We start from the raw sequence: 15690 nt of genomic DNA, 5'->3' as shown, positions 1-15690 counted from the left end.
TCAACCTGAGGTCCCCAGTTTGAATGTGCTGAGTCACAGCCTTTGCAGTTTGCACCTAGGAAAATTACTGCAGAAAATCAAACTGTGAGCTGCTGTGTTATTTAAATAGCAATGAGGCGAGTGGAAAGGGGATAATGCACAGATACATAGTAACTTATTAACCCGGTAATTTTTAAGCTGGATTTTAAGGGTTCCTAAAAGCCTGGTAAGTCCTGTTTCTGGTTAGAACTGCTTGTTAATGCCTGTTGGTTGATGAAGTTCTTTATTTCTCCCTGTCCTTAGAAAGTGAAAATGAATATAAATGGTAAAAGCAGTTGTCTTGTAATGTCTGGGAAAAGGAGAAAATTAGTCTTTGCTGCTATTCTGAAGCTTTGCATAAAGAATTTATTTTCTTTTAAAGAATTAATAACGAAAAAAAAAAAAGATACAGCAATGAACCAGATATTGAGAGTTGACTCCCAGCGTTAGTTAGACCTGTAGGAAGTCTTGTTTTCCTATTTTGATTGTGTAGTTGAATAGGCAGGAGATGCTACTTCAACTGTGTTAATAGGGGAAGTGGCAGGAAGCGACAGTTTCCTTACGATCAGAAAGAAGGTTCTCGCAGAACCCACGATGAGAATGTGGGTTGTGGAGAAAGATAAAAAGTCGGCATAATTTGTATTTCGAACTTCTGATTTATTTTTTATAATGTAAAAGCGGTTCCCTTTCAAGTAAGTGCTTGGGACTAAAGAGAATGCAAACATCCCTTCCACAAGGAAGTCAGAAATTTCTGTTTACCACCATTAACAGGCATCCCAAGGTCATTTCAAGGTGGGGATTTACTGCAGAGCCGGCTGGTCTGACCTCCGGAGTGTGAGTCGGAGCAGCTGGGGCCTCCTCAGAGTCAGGGCCCTTTTCATCGGTCCGTGGCTGGGACGTTCGGGACCAGCCTCATGATGGAGCGGCCCCTGCGCCAAGTGCCACAGCTGTGCCAAGCGTGGCCGCCGCGTCCCCTCACTCCTCGCTTATAGTCGCCTACAAAGGAAGAACGGCTTGTTGGCGCCTCGAAGCTGGCCGCCTTGGAACTTCGAGGCTCGGTCACTCCCACGGCAGCGTGGGAGTCGGAACCCCGGCGGGGTGACCCTCTGCCCTGCGGCTTCTCCCCGTGGAGAGCTCCTCTTAGCTCGTAAAGATGACTCCTCACTGGCAAGGGACACTAAATACGGAAAGAACATCGCTGATTCAGTTGGAGTTCTTCCTCTCTCTCTGAGCCACCTGGGGCGGGTGGGACGGGGCGGGGGGCGAGAAGACAGACAGACGGACGGATGGACGCAGGGGCCTCCCAGGAGCCCAGCAAGATTCTCCCTTAGTACACTTTCCTGCCCTGCGCTATTCTGTGATGAAAACGTGGACTCTATGAAAAATCTGTTGTGTTTTTTCTCCACCTTAGACGGACGGCCATAACGCAATGACTTGGCATTAGGAGAACAAACACACGAAACCCTAAGCGAACTGCCTTCTCTGGCTGGCCCCTGGCTGGAACTGGGGCCAGCACAGCCTGACGGAGGGGCCGTGCGGACACAGGCAGACAGGGTTTTAAGGCTCAGTTGCTTATCAGCCTGGCAACCTGGGACAAGTGACCTGATCTCTGAGGTTAGCACAGTGCCTTCTCTTCCCAGGTGGAGACACTCAGCTAAGTGGGTTTTTATTCCCCCTTCCTCAGGCCCGGGTGTAGAGGTCCCAAGACAGCATTCTGGGGCCCGTGTCACCCCGGCTGGCCCGGAGCGGCCACCACTGGGAAGGAGCTGGGGTTGCTGAGCGAGGGCCTGTGGTGAGACAGCTCCCAGGCACAGGGAGCAGCCAAGGCAGAACAGGAGGCTGCCTCCTGGAGGGGCGTGGGGACAGCAAGGATCAGGGAAGGTGAGGGGCGAGGGGGAGAGGGTGGGGTCAGACGGGAGGGGTCCGGCTATTTAGTGGCATCTAAAGACTTAGAGTTTTACCACGAGGGAAATATGGAGCCTTCGCTGGGTGTGGGGCAGGCGGGGACATGGTGTGACTGAGGCTCGAAGCTGGCAGGCCGGTGAGGAGCCATCGCTGTGACCTAGATGGGGGTGGACAGTGGCTCTGACCAGGGTTCACGATGGCAGGGCACCAAGAAGGGGCAGATTCTGCACATGTGCTGAAGGCAGAGCCAGCAGGGTTTTTACCACAGGGTCAGATGGGGCGCGTTTCGGGCATGAGCAAGTGGAAGGTTGGAGTTTGCTACACGGGCTGGGGGAGGATGCGCAGAGGGCACAGGTCAGTGGGCGACCAGGAGTCCATTTTGTCCCCGTCGAGATGTCCACTTGCTCTCCAGCAGTGGAAAAGGGAGTGAGGTCGGACCTGGCGACACATTTGGACCCGAGCAGCATCTAAGTCCGTGAAGCCTGGAGATGTCGGAGGTCATAAAGGACTGCGATTGGGGCAGGTGGGGGTCCGAGGGGCTGTGGAACGCCCCGACGTCGAGGGTCCTGGACAGACAGGGCGGATTGGCCGAGGAGACGGGCAGGCCATCGGCGAGGCCGCCGTGAAGGTGGCATTGGCCGGGCCGCTGGCACGGAGAGCTCTGGGTGAGGGCAGGGGTGCAGAGACCCGGAGGACCGATGCTGGGTCTGGAGCGAGATGGGAGGGCAGCACGTGGTCCTGCAGGGGGAGCCGGCGGGGAGGGCGGGGCGCGGCTGGGGCCAGTCAGGAAGGGACTTCCCCGAGGAGCCGGCCGGGACACTCGCGACTTCGGTGGTTTCACGGTGACGACGGCTACGAGGAGTCAGGTCTCACTGTGACTCGCCATGTGCCAGGTGCCGCGCCGAGCATGCCACGCACATTTCATCATCTCCTCCCGCCTCCCCGAAGACACTGTCGTCATGCTCTGTAGACAAGAAACCGACAGGCGTGGGGCAGCTGCACCCCCGGGACAACGGCCACTCGTCGGGGGCCACTCCTCGGGTCCCGCTGGCAGGGATGAGGTCACTGACCTTGGCACACGCCGTCGAGTGCGCTGACTGCGGTCCAGTGCGGAGGCTGGTGGCTGGAAACAGCTGGGGGAGGGGAGGCAGAGAACCGGGGAAGGGAGTGGGGGCATCACCGTGGGCACCCTCGGCAGAAGTGGGGTACGGGCGGTGGTCACTCCTCCCCAGGGGCAGTCCATGTGACCGTGTCTGCAGACGCCGGGTAAGCAGCTGCGGGTGATGGTGGGGACAGAGGTGCGCCTTCCCGCAGCATGCGAGGTGTCCTCAGGTCACGGTGCCTCCTGCTCCCGTGAGCTGGGACTGTCCTCGGCAGGTGGCAGGGGGCCGCTGCGGGCGGACGCTCAGGTTTTCGGTGGCCGGCCTGTGCCTGCGTCTCGCAGGTGTGGCCTTGTGGACAGTCAGGGCCGGGGCAGGCGGGGCTGCGGGCAGGTCGGCAGGCCCGTGCCACACTCCCGTGAAGGTGGCCGAGTAAGGGTCACCGTGGCCGGGTGTCCGGGGTAAACGACTTCACTCCGCTCCGTTCGTCGGAATGCGCGGCAGGAAACCGACCCACCTGAGATGCCGAGGGGCCGGGCCGGGGCGGAGGCCACGTGCAAACGCCCGGGCACAGGACGGCCCAGGTGCTCCTCGGCCACTGCGGTTCCCCAGGCCGATGTCATTATTTTCCCCATCTTGTGAAATGCTCGCAGCAGTAACGGCAGCGATGAAAGAGAAGAAAGGCCACGTTCAGAGACGCGAGCGGCACGGCGGGGGCGGGGCATGGCGGGGGCGGGGGGGGGGGGGGGGGGGGGGGGGGGGGGGGGGGGGGGCGGGGCGGGGCACGGCGGGGGCGGGGCCTCTTGCGTCAGCCGCTGCTGCAACAGGCAGGAAGAGGCCGAGCAGGGGGGCCTCCCGTGCTGCCGTGTGTCTCGGGCCCGTCCGTTTCAGGGTCACGGCGAGGGGACTGGCTTTCTGCCCCAAACCCCTCTGTCCTTATAGGTTCTCATGGTTTCACGCTGATGCCTGGAGGGTCGGGGACCATGCAGCCGGGTGGCTGGCAGCGGTGTCGTCCCACGTGGATGTGTGCAGAGCAGCCTGGCAGTCAGGGGACAATTTCCAGGGCACGGCTCGCTGTAAGCATATCCGTAGTCATGGCAACAGTTTCTAGCAGGAGAACGTACATCTTGTCTTTGAGCTTCTGCTTGACGCCGTTAGGAGCGCGGTGTTTGGGGCTCGGTGTGACCCCCCCACTCCGAGTGCTCAGGGCTCCGGAGCACAGACACGTGCAGCACAGTGTCTCGCAGTGGCAGCTCTTATCCAGGCGTCCCTGGGCCCTGTCCTGGGTGGAACTCGGGGCCTTGTGCACTTGGATGGAGAAAAGATTACGCTTCTGCCGACCTCTGACTACAGTGTGGTCCTTCCCTCAGAGGCGGGTGGTGACGGATGGCCAGGGTGGGGTCAGCGGTACACCTGTCACCGGGAGACACCGCGAGTCTTCATAACGCACGCTTGCCGCTCTCCTGGGACACTGTACGCTGTCACTGCTTTGATGTGATGGCGGCTGCTCCACCTTCCGCTGGGTCTGCCCACTTAATGCGTCCACGTGTTTCTCCAGCGCCTCGTCCTTGCACTGCCTCCCGCCTGTGCTTCGCAGTGACTCGTCTGCGTGTGCCCAAGTGTTTCTGGGGAGGCTACCCAGGCCCCAGGGGAGACCGAGGCCCAGGCAGAGGTCGGAGACGCCTCCAGGTGTGCAGTCTCATGGGGGGTAGGAGCCTAAGCAGATAAAGTCAGTACCAAGTGCTGAGCGGTGGCTAGAAATGGACCCAGTAGCCACATGGGGTCCAAGGGGAGACCGGGAGCCACATGGGGACCGAGCGGGGACTGGCTCAGCATCATGGAGGCGTCCGCGGGTTCCTGAGCTGCACTGGAACAAAGCGTGACGAGAGAGAAGCTGGAGGCTGGAACCCTGGGCCTTGGAAGTGAGGGGTGCTCTCTCTGCCCAGTCCCAGGGGCCGAAGGTGAACCAGACACTGTGAGGGGGTCGGTGACTCACTTTGTAGAGCGGTGTTTACGGGGACAGGGTGGACAGGGTACGAGTCCTTGAAACACCCAGTGGTATGTATACGAGGATGTCAAGAGGGGCTTCCTGGGTGTGTGCTTCACATGCAGTCTGAGCGTGCGCGGCTGGAAGCGTCACCGTCCTCCGCACACTCTCCTTCTGGCCTGGCTTCCTCACTCGGCAGGCCCCACCCGAGGTTCATCCTAGCCGGCCTTGTCCTGCCGAGCAGCTTTGTGGCAGAACCGTGAGCTTTGAGAGGGGGAAAGATAAACTCTGGCTGTCACAGCGCAGGGCCTTTAAAGGGAGCGAGGCTTCTGGCACGCAGCGCATGGGAACGCGGGTCAAAGGCCGTGAAACGCGACTCTGGACTGCGGGGCCGGAGTGCATCCCGTGATTGCATTGGGGGCCCCAAGCCGGAGCAGCTCGGGGAGCCGGGGTGGGCGCTGCAGTCGCGGACCTCCCCTCCGCCGAGACCGTGAAGGCCAGCGACTCCCCTGAGGCCGCCTTGTTCGGCACATCGGGGACAAGCCTTATCTTCCAGGTTGCAGAACTAGGAAATGGCGTGTTTGAGAGAATTAATACCCGAAAAAGGAGTGAGTCGCGGGCAGCCCGAGGACCCTGATCACGGCCTTGCTGGGAGGCTCGTGGTTTTAAAGAAAATACAGCCATTTCACTGTCGCATTTGTCTCGTTGGGGTGGTGATGCACCTGGCACTGAAGTTGGAGGCGTTAAGGGTTTGTTTTCTTCTTTCTCTGTAAAACGTTCCCCGCTCGACGAGCGCCACCCTCTGTGTGGACACGTCAGCTGTTCAATTCGACAGCCCGGTCAATGCCCGCTTTGTGCAAGGTGGCTTTACAGGCGCCAGGGGACGGCGCGCTGGGCAGATCCTGGATGTGACTGCCACGTGGATGGGACAGAAGCTCCACCTGAGGACCACGCAGGCCTTCTTACCCTCCTCAGGGTCAAGGAAGATTCAGAATCTGGTGGCAGTTATGGGTCCACTCTCCCAGGAAAAGGCACCCAGGCGCAGACACACACGCACGCGCACACGCACTTCTGCAATGATTTCTGAGTGTTTAGAGCCGCCTCTGAAGCTGGCCTGGAGGGGGGCCCTCAGGGCGAGTGTTTGGCGCATGAAGTGAAATAGTAGTGCCTGTCAGAGAAGCACGAAGCCCCGGTCCCCAACGGGACAGAGGTTAGGACAGAGCCCAGGGAGGCGGAAGGGCCGGTGGGGCTGGCGGGCTGGGCAGTTTTCCCAGACAGGTGACTACGTAGAGATGTCCACATCTTGCCTAGGTAGGGGCGTTGGCATCTGGAAGGCCGTCTTCCAGGCCGAGGGAAGGTCTGGGAATGCGGGGGCGGGGGGTGGGGGGTGGGGAGAGGGGAGTGGAAAGTAGAAAAACTCAAGCTGTCCCACAAACCCAGTTTGGCTGGAGGAAGACGACATGACGACGAACCATCCGGAACAACCAGACAGACAGGCAGGGGTCACACTGTGAGTGACAGCGAAAGCAGGTGAGTATCCCCTTCCCCCCACCTCAGTAAAATCTTCTGCTTTATTTATTTCCTTTTATTCATTTATTTATTTTCAGGTGGGGGGGGTGCAGGCATGAACGTGTGAATAGTACCTATGTATTGTACTGAATTAAGGAAGTGACAAAAATCAGAATTTTCAGGCATCACACCTTTAGTCTCCTTTGATCCAGAACACCCTCCCTCCCGCCGATTTTGGACTTGACTGATGATTGACATTTTTAAGAATGCAGGTCAGTGATTCTGCAGAATGTCCCTGGATTTGTCTTGCCTCTTGGGGTTCCAGTAATGCCCCTTCCTGCCGTCCTTGCAGCCCTGGCACCAGCCCCAGGAAACTGCACTTCTCCCTGGGGCTCCCCGCAACCCGTCCGCCTTCACACACAGTCCCTTTCTTCAGTCCTGCTGGTGTTATCTGGACTTGGGGGTGCCATCTGTTCCCCTGGCGGGTACACTTTGAGTTGACAGAAAATGCTGATTCCTTAGAAATGTCTGCTGTGTTTCACACTCGGCGTGGCCGGTGTACTGCTGTTGATAAAAGCTCCTTGACCAGTTACCCCGTTTCACACTCATTATTTTCCAGAAAAATCTGGCTCTTATTCATGTTTTAAATTTCTTTTTGTTTTCCTCCGATCACCCTAAATTCCACAGCTTCTGCTCTTTGCGGAATGCACATCACAGCCGCGATCTACTATGGTTTTTTTCTCTTCCTCCGCTTCCTGCCTGGAAGTGAAGCACTGTATTGATCATGAGACAACAGCAGCATTGATTTAGAAGCCCCAGCCCATGCCCAGGTGACCTTTTTCCTCCCAGTAGCTTTGGGCGACAGCGTGTCCTAAGGTGTTTGCATATGTCACATGATTGCTTGTTTGGTCATTAAATACCATGCCTTTCAAACGCGGAGGAAAGCTGGTCCTAGCTCTTCCCTTGGCCTTCGCCCCGGCCGCTATTCCGGGGGTCAGTGCAGAGAGGGGTCGCAACTTTTGAAACTTAGGCTGAAAGTCCTCTTATAGCCAGCCTTTCCTGCAGAAGCTTCCAGACACGCCACCGCTCAGGTTTTGTTAAGTCCCAGATACACACAGGCAATTGTGAAACCATGTCATTGACACGGAGACCTGAGACATTTTGTGTTTATCATTTTCCGGTGAAAGCCTTGTCGTAAGGCCATCCCTAAGGGTATGGCGAGGGCTTCGATTGGACGTGACAGTCCGCAAATCTGACTGCTCCGATTTGCATGTGACATTGAACCTTCAGCGTGAAACAGCCTCCTGCACGTCCTTTGCAGAGCCCATGCTGTGAGCTCTTCAGATTAATTGTAATAACAATGGAATGCAGAGGGCGCCAGTGGGGCAGGTGGCTGGTGGGTTAGTCGTGCCAAGGTAAGGACTGGGCACTGCAGGCAGAGGGAGTGGTGAGGATGATTTGGGGAAAACGGAATAAATTCAGAACACCTATGGGTCACCGACCGTGTGCCAGATTCCGCTGACTGGCGCTGCCTCAGGTGGCTACTTCACGTTCACAGCCTTCCTGAGCACTATCTTCATTCCCGTCTTTGAAACCGAGGCCCTGAGGAGGTAAGGTCCAAATCCTAGAACGTCAGCTAATTCTCCAGTGGCTCCACAGAGCACGGGACTGGGGACTTCAGGCATGCCATCCATCATCATGTCCATGCCCTCTGGGCCAGGCACCCAGCCTGGGACTACCTTGGTTAGCATCTGCTTCTCCTGCCCAGATCATGTCCCCAGACCATGTCCTTGAGGGACTTTGCCTGTTCCTCGTCCCTGCATGTCCTCGGCATCTCGTCCTGGCAAACAATAGGTCCTGACAAATAGTCTGTCCCCTTTCTACTTCCTCGTCTATGTGTCTGTTAGGTCTCCTCGGAGCACGGGTGGCAGACTGGCTCAAGGGTCAAATCCGGCTGCCATTTGTTTTTATGCAGCCTGGGAACTAAAAGTGATGTTTACACTTTTAAGTGGTTGAAAAACATTAAAGGAAGAATTTGTGACATGGGCACATTGCACAAAGTTCAGATTGCTGTGCGGAATGGAGAGCTTCATTTACATGTTTCACATTTACATATCTGTCGGTTACATCTTATCTGTGCTGTTTTTAAACTACACTGCTGCCTGGAATAGTTCCAGTGGATTCCCCCTGGGCCGCAGAGCCTAATGTTTATTCTCCGGCTCTGCAGAAGGACCTTCGCCCACCCCTATCAGAAAGGATAAGCAGAACTTGTTCTGTTAAGGTGGCACGTGACTAGGAAGCTGCCCAGTGTCCCAGGGGGGCTGGAGCCCAAGCCTGTGGCGTGATCTGTGGGAGGCGTGTGGGCCGGCTGTCACAGACAGTTTTACCTGTTCCTTCGAGCAGAATCTTTGCACTTTTTCAGTTTTGGGCTCGCCTGTCACCTCGTTGGCCTCAGAAGCTCTGAGCCCTGCGTTTGCAAATCCATCAAAAACATCCGCAGCCGCCCAGAACTCTTCCACCAGGGTCTGCATTTCCTGCCCCCGGTCCGGTCCGGCTGTTACAGCTGCATCAGCTGAGGAGGGTCAGAGGACTGAGAAGTAACAGCCTCAGCACGAGGAAGTGCCCGGAGCAGGGCTCTCCGTGCTTTTACAGGCATTGTCCTTTCTTATCTTTTGGTTAAAATCTCTTCTTGAAAAGGTAGGGACTTTTTATTGTTCTCCTGTTTCTCAGAAGCTCTGAGTGGAGCCATCTGCCCAAGGCCGCATTGCCCTGGAGTCAAACAGCCTGGGTCCTGAGCAGGCGTCTGATCCTGAGCTCCAGGTCTTCCCCTGGATGGTGACAGGCCAGGCATTCCAGCAGTTCTGTGACAGGAAAGCCCTGGGTAGAAAACGTGGGTGCTTTTTTTTCTTCTTGGTCATGACATTTTTGGTAATTCCCTTGGGTATATGCCAAAGAGCAAATTGACGGTGACTGTCAGACCCTGTGTCCCTCACTTCAGAATGACCATTTTCTACCAAGGGCCTCGAGAGACCTGAGTGGCCGGAAGCGAGATGAAGGATGGGAAGAACCGCACGAGCTTCCTGCCGGCGAGGGGATGTCATTACTGTGCCGGATGAAAACACCCCGACAACCCAGGCTGTCTGACTCGAACTGTGATTGTCCAGCGTGTCGGGAGCTGTAAGTTTAGCAGAAGTGACCAGACCAGCAGTGCCCAGGTGTCTGTGGAATGTTAGTCCTGTGACCAGACAGGAGTGTTGGAATAAGTATGGGGAGTGTTGACAAAGTGAAGCACACTTCTGCAGCCCTCCAGGAGCAGGCGGTGTACAGAGTAGTGACAGACGTGGGCCAGGGGCCAAGGGCCACCTCATGGGATAGGTGTGCCGGGAGCTCTGGATGAGGCTGCCCGCGGCCCTGCCTTTTCTCTCTGCTTTTCAGTTTACGAAGTCCCAAACACTTCAGGGACTAGAGGGATGTTTGTGTCTTCTGTCGACCCACTGCCACTTACCCCCGGCCAGGGAAGGAATGTTCTAGACAGTGGGAAAACTCTGTTAGGAGAGGGTGTTGAATTAACCATACAAAGTTAGATAGGGGTTTTTTTCTGAGAGCCTTTCAGTGACGTCTCCGTGAAAATCAAAGTATATTGGGATCACATAAGCCTTTCTCAAGGGTTGATGTTTTCTATACTTTTAGTTTGTCCAAACTTTTATGTGTTGCTCAAGCATCGAGTGAGACCCCAGAATATGCAGCGTGCTTCGCTCCGGATGGCACTTGCAGTACACACACGTGACGGAGATGTGAGGACAGCAGCTTGTGGGCTCCCATGAAGTCAGCCCGGGAATGTGTGGAATTCGCTTGTAGTTTTCAGGAAATAAGGTGTCATTGTTAGGGTAGTTTCCTGTCATAAAAATTTCTCTAATTTGGTTTTAAAATAGCAGCCTCTGATGTTGTTTTTGACTCAGCAATCTATAGGAAATCTAAAATCTTTTTCTTTCTTTCTTTCTTTCTTTCTTTTTTTTTTTTTTTGGTGAAAGAATGTTCCATATTTTCCACAGACAAGAAATGAGCCGTTTCTATTCCTGGCGGTGCATAACGTGACGATGTGTGTCCTCACCCCGTGCTCATGTGGAAGTGGCCTGGTAGAAGCAGAGGGACCGCTGACCAGGGCGAAAGTTCCCTCCTTCCTCCAGTGTTTCCCCAGCCCCCCGTCCTGAGAGCTGGTCACCCCAGTGGGCTTACAGTTACAATCTGAGGCCATCAGACTTTTTTTTTTTTTTTTACCTGAAGCTTCTATCAACTCGTACCTCATTGCAAGCTTAAAAACAGAGCTAAACTTAAAAACAGCCTAATGTTTCTGGGTAGATCAAACAGTGACTTGCTTTTATAAGTGAAAAATAATTTGTTCTTAGTTCCTTTACGTAAAGCATCAGGAAAATAGATACTTTGCAGAAGTCTTTTCAGATTAAAGGAGGTAAGTGTTGAAGCTTCAAAACCCAATCTGAGAATTCTTATAAAAAAATAAAAAACCCTGCTAGGGAGGGGGTGCTGCGGTTTGCGGAAGGGGGGCCAGACTGTGGCTGGGGGAGAGTGTTGGGGGGCGGAGGGAGGGCCGACGTGGCGCTGCTGCTGCTGCTGCTGCCGCCGCCACCGCCGGTGCCGGTGCGGATGGTGCCGGTGCCGGTGCCAAAGCCGATGGTGCGGATGGTGCCAGTGCCGGTGCCGGTGCCGAAGCCGATGGTGCGGATGGCACCGGTGCCGAAGCTCTCCGAGAGCTGTGGTCACGGGGCCCAGTTCTCAGGATCTCACGACCCGCTTGGCTTCTTTTACCTTTAAAGACACTTTTCTTGGTGTAACGTACACGACACAACTCACGAGTCTCCTGGTGTAACGTGTACGGCTCAGGGCACTTAGTGCGGTGTCGTGCGGCCATCGCCGCTGTCCACTTCCAGACTGTCTGCACCGCCCCGGCGGACGGGGACCCACGAAGCAGCCCTCCCATTCTCCCGCGGCAGCCAGGCCGGCCTGTCCTGGACGTGTCATGTGGGTGGAGTCGTGACCTGTGGCTTTTGTGGCTGGCTTCTTTCACTCGGCCATTGCGCCCGAGGTTCGCCGGTGCTGCAGCGAGTCAGCGCCACACTGCTTTTCACCGCTGAGTAATATTCCACGGCGCTGCTGGACCACTTTCCATTCACCCTTCCCCCTCCCTGGCCATCTGTGCTGTTTCCACCTTTTGGCCCTGGTGAATATGCTGCCACGAACATTCACGCGCAGGTTAACGGGACACCGTTTTTGGGTCTTGGAGCATAGACCTGGGAGTGGAGTTCCTGGGTGAATTTATTGAGGAACTGCCAAGCTTTCTCTTGCCTTCCTAATGCTTTCCGAAAAATTAAAATTCACCATAACATTGGTATTTCAAAATCAATCATAGGACGGTTAAAGAATTTCTAGACTGAATGTTAAAAACCTTAAGAGGTTTCTCCGAGGCCAAAATTCATTCAGAACACTGCTAAGTCAACGAGCGAGCTTGAGACAGTTACCGTATTTGTTTACCTCCAGCCATGGCTGGTTCTTTCCTAAAACATTCAGCCTTTTTCAAAATTCGGTATCTCTTTAGAAGACGGTTATAAATAGATTATACTGTCACTGCCCACTTTGGTTTTATACTTTTTCTGGGTCATATGGAAGCTCTCTAATCTCTTCTGTGATTTGGTTAAATGTAGATTAATCCAAGGCAAATCCGAGTTACTGACCCATCTTCCTTTTTATGGTGCCTTTTGCTTAAATTTCATGGTTGCCCAGGACAGGGTAGAAGAGAAATAAAGTGATTACAGATAATATCACAGAGAATGCTGATAATTTCCCAACCTCGAATTGGCTGATGATGATCCTGTCCCAGCTTAAAGTGAACCCTGTGAAGAATGAGGGTGTCGGATGTCCTAGGCACGGTGAGTGCCCTGTGGGCCCACTCATTCCTGTGGGGGCAGCCCCCGTCCCTTCCCCTCCCCCCCATCCTCCCCAGGGCTCCCTGGTTTGGGGAAGCTGTTTGGGAGTCTTCTCCACGAGAGGTCTGCTGTCACCCAGGGCTGAGATCCAAACTATTTAGCCATCGATAGTGCACGGATGGGTCTGCACAGAGGACATGGGCATCCTGTGACACAGCAGGTTCTGCAAGTCCCACCCCCAGGTCTGGCTCAGTGCTGTAGCTGCTGTGACGTAGGATGGTCTCGGGGTTTGGGCTGGCATTGAGTGGCCCTGGGTGGGGATGTTAGGGTGGCAAGTAGTTACCAACTGATACATGAGAACTTTAATATTTTAACAGCCAGCGTGACTGCACCACTGGATTAGATCCCTAGTACCAGAAACCATGGTGACATCCCCCTCCACCAGCATCCTTCACCACGAGTCTTCAGGTCATGACTGTGCCATCTTCTGCAGGAAGCAGTTTCTGCTTTTCCCACCAGGGCAGGCAGAATCCTGCCTACTTAGCTTGGCTTCTGACCATGAAGAGATACCCGTTCTAGAAGGCTCCCGTCGTGGCCAGGCCTTCCTCGTGCATCCAGGAAGTCCCTGCTCTGATGCACTTGGCATGTCCGTAGTCTTTTTCCTAAACTCCCAGTTGCACTTCGTCGCTGTCCTGTTTAATAACTGCCAATGTTTTTTCAGTATCTAAAAATGACGTCAGAAGCCAGATCCGTGGAATGGGGTGGGGCGGACTCCTCCCCAGCAGCATGCACCTGCCTGTGGGAACCAGCCAGCAAGGCTGGGCTGAGCGGGTCAGATACCCAGGCGGCAAGGGGAGGGGGCGTCCCTCTCAGTGTCCCAGCATGGCTTCCTACATCTGCGTCAGCCCCTGCCGTCCTCAGACACCGCCCCCACCCCGGGGGATTTGCGTCTGAGTGGTAGGTGACCCTGCGCTAACCAGAACAAAGCCCTGATCAAGCCTCTGGGGCTCAAGTTGCTGACCACTGGGCTTCCGGGCTGCTGCGCTGCCCAGTGCCAGCCCATGCCGACCCTGCCGGGGGTCCCGAGCCCCTGCAGCCACACAGGTCACACAGGTAGGTGGGCCTCTGCTCGGTCCTGCTCCGGCCCCCTCAGCCCTCCCCACCCCTGCCTGGGGCCCCGCCTTTAATGGACACAAAAGTCAGTAACATTGACTGTCTTTTTCTTCTTTTTTTCAGATGATGAAACTAACACATGCTCATTGCAGAAAACTTGGAAAATACAGAAGAAACTAAAAAATCACCCATGATCCTACCTCCCAGTGATGACTGCTATTAACATACAAAATGTCAGAGTGTGCGTGTATAATTTTTGTAATAAAATGGGATAATATTCTTTATGTAGCTTTGTCTTTTTAAAAAGAATTTTTTTATCTTTTTAGTTCTATTGAGATATAATTGACATATAGCCCTGGGTACGTTTAAAGTGCACAGCATATTGACTTGACTTCCGTTTATTGTGAAATGATCACACGATAACCTTCGTTAACATCCCGTCTTGCATGGGTAAAAAAATTTTTCTTCTTGTGACGAGAACAGCTAGGACTGACGCTCTTATCAACTTTTAGATGTTCCACGCAGCCGTGTTAACTAGGCATCATGTTGCACGTGTAGCTTTTTCCTTAACTTTGAGTTGCAAATATTTTCGTGGCTGTGTAACGGTGTCTTTACACGTATCCTCTTCTCTGCTTGGCCCGCATCTGTCCCCTGCCCCTGTGTGTGCACCGTCCCTGGGGGTGGAATTGGGGCCGTGGGGGCCCCCCCGGGGCCTGCATTCCTCTCTTCCCGTGGACTGCTTGGAACCTGGTTTGGCTGGAAAGCCCTCGCCTCCCCTTCTCCACCCTCTTCCAGGTCTCACTCAGGCGCACCTGACCCTTCCAGGTGGGCACGTCCTGTCCCTGGGAACTCATCCTTCTCGCTGGTCTCCCTCCCTCTGGCGTGTCCTGCAGAATGTGACGGATAGTCTCCTCTGACCCCGGCCAGGACCTCTGGTCCAAAACCGAACGCAGGAGCTGAACCTGGAAGCATATATTTTATTTTGAACGAACCGGATTAATTCCCTCTTTAAAAAAGGTGCACTTTTGTCCTGATTATAGAAAGAAATAATTGTTCATTATGAAGTAATTGGAAAATACAGAACAGTATAAGGAGGAAAATGAAAATCTAGGACTGTACTACCCAGAGATAATGTTACGAGTTGGTGTATTTCCTTCTTGATACACACGCACATAGATACACATATCTACAAATGGGCTTGCACACGTGTGTGCGCGAAGGAGCGGACATAACTAGGAGGAGACTATAGATATACTTCCACCTCCTTTTCTAATTTTCATCTTCTCATCCTTCTGGAGGAATTATCTTTGGGTTGCTACATGTAATAATTCATACCCAAGTAATATCTAGGGCTGCCAGAGAGCAAGGCTTGATACTTCAAACAGCTACATTAACGGGCTTTTGGTTACTTCTAGGTTTTTCTGTAGATCACATTTGGTTGAAGGAGATGAGGGTGGTGGTTACATGAGTATTTTCACTTTTAAAAGTTCATTAAACTTGAAAACTCATCAAGAGTATGATTTGGGACTTCTATATGTAAAAATTGAAAATATCATTCCTTAAAATAGTGTGATTTACTTGAACAAGTCAGCATGCACTCTAGTAATATAGACTACTTAGAATGTGATGAATACCGTTAATAATTTAATATTTATTACGGTTACTTTTTCCATTTTCCTTATTTTCAATTAATCTTACTGGCCCATCAATGTCGATGGCAGTCAGTTTTCAATACAATTATTAGATGGCTGCTAGAATTTTGCTGGTACGAATGGTTCCAAATCGAAGATTACATCCCCCCGTCCGCATGCACTGAGGTGTAGCTGACAGCTGAAAATCGTTTATATTTAAGCTGCACCTTTTTTGGTGGTAAAATATGACGGCCAGGCGAATTTACTTTCTAATCACCTACAACACCCATACTCTGCTCTTCGCCCCCTGTCGCGGGCCACGGCAGAATGCAAGTACCGAAGCGTGCATCACTGTCCGCGCTCGAGGCAGACGTCGTCGTCGACCCCAGCACCTCTGCCGCGTTTCCGCGCCCCGCCGCGTCGCGGTTGCTTCAGTGGATGCACGTGCGCCTCCGGCGGCCGAACGAGGTCGCCGCGCGCTCGGTCCG

General features: G+C 54.0%; 2 long non-coding RNA genes across 2 annotated transcripts; both read left to right on the top strand.

Moving 5' to 3' along the window:
• Positions 1 to 72: 72 nt before the first annotated feature.
• On the top strand, positions 73 to 1213 carry LOC111744281. The gene is made up of 2 exons (XR_002782082.1): positions 73 to 205; positions 790 to 1213. It is a non-coding gene; the product is annotated as an uncharacterized LOC111744281 (long non-coding RNA).
• A 9980-nt stretch (positions 1214 to 11193) lies between these two features.
• On the top strand, positions 11194 to 13835 carry LOC111744290. The gene is made up of 3 exons (XR_002782092.1): positions 11194 to 12461; positions 12836 to 13571; positions 13695 to 13835. It is a non-coding gene; the product is annotated as an uncharacterized LOC111744290 (long non-coding RNA).
• The last annotated feature ends 1855 nt before the right edge of the window (positions 13836 to 15690 follow it).

The sequence above is a fragment of the Pteropus vampyrus genome, unplaced genomic scaffold (assembly GCF_000151845.1).
Source record: "Pteropus vampyrus isolate Shadow unplaced genomic scaffold, Pvam_2.0 Scaffold131, whole genome shotgun sequence".
Lineage (NCBI taxonomy): Eukaryota > Metazoa > Chordata > Mammalia > Chiroptera > Pteropodidae > Pteropus > Pteropus vampyrus.
Note: the sequence above shows the minus strand (reverse complement) of the source record. Positions and strands in the feature narration are given on the sequence as shown.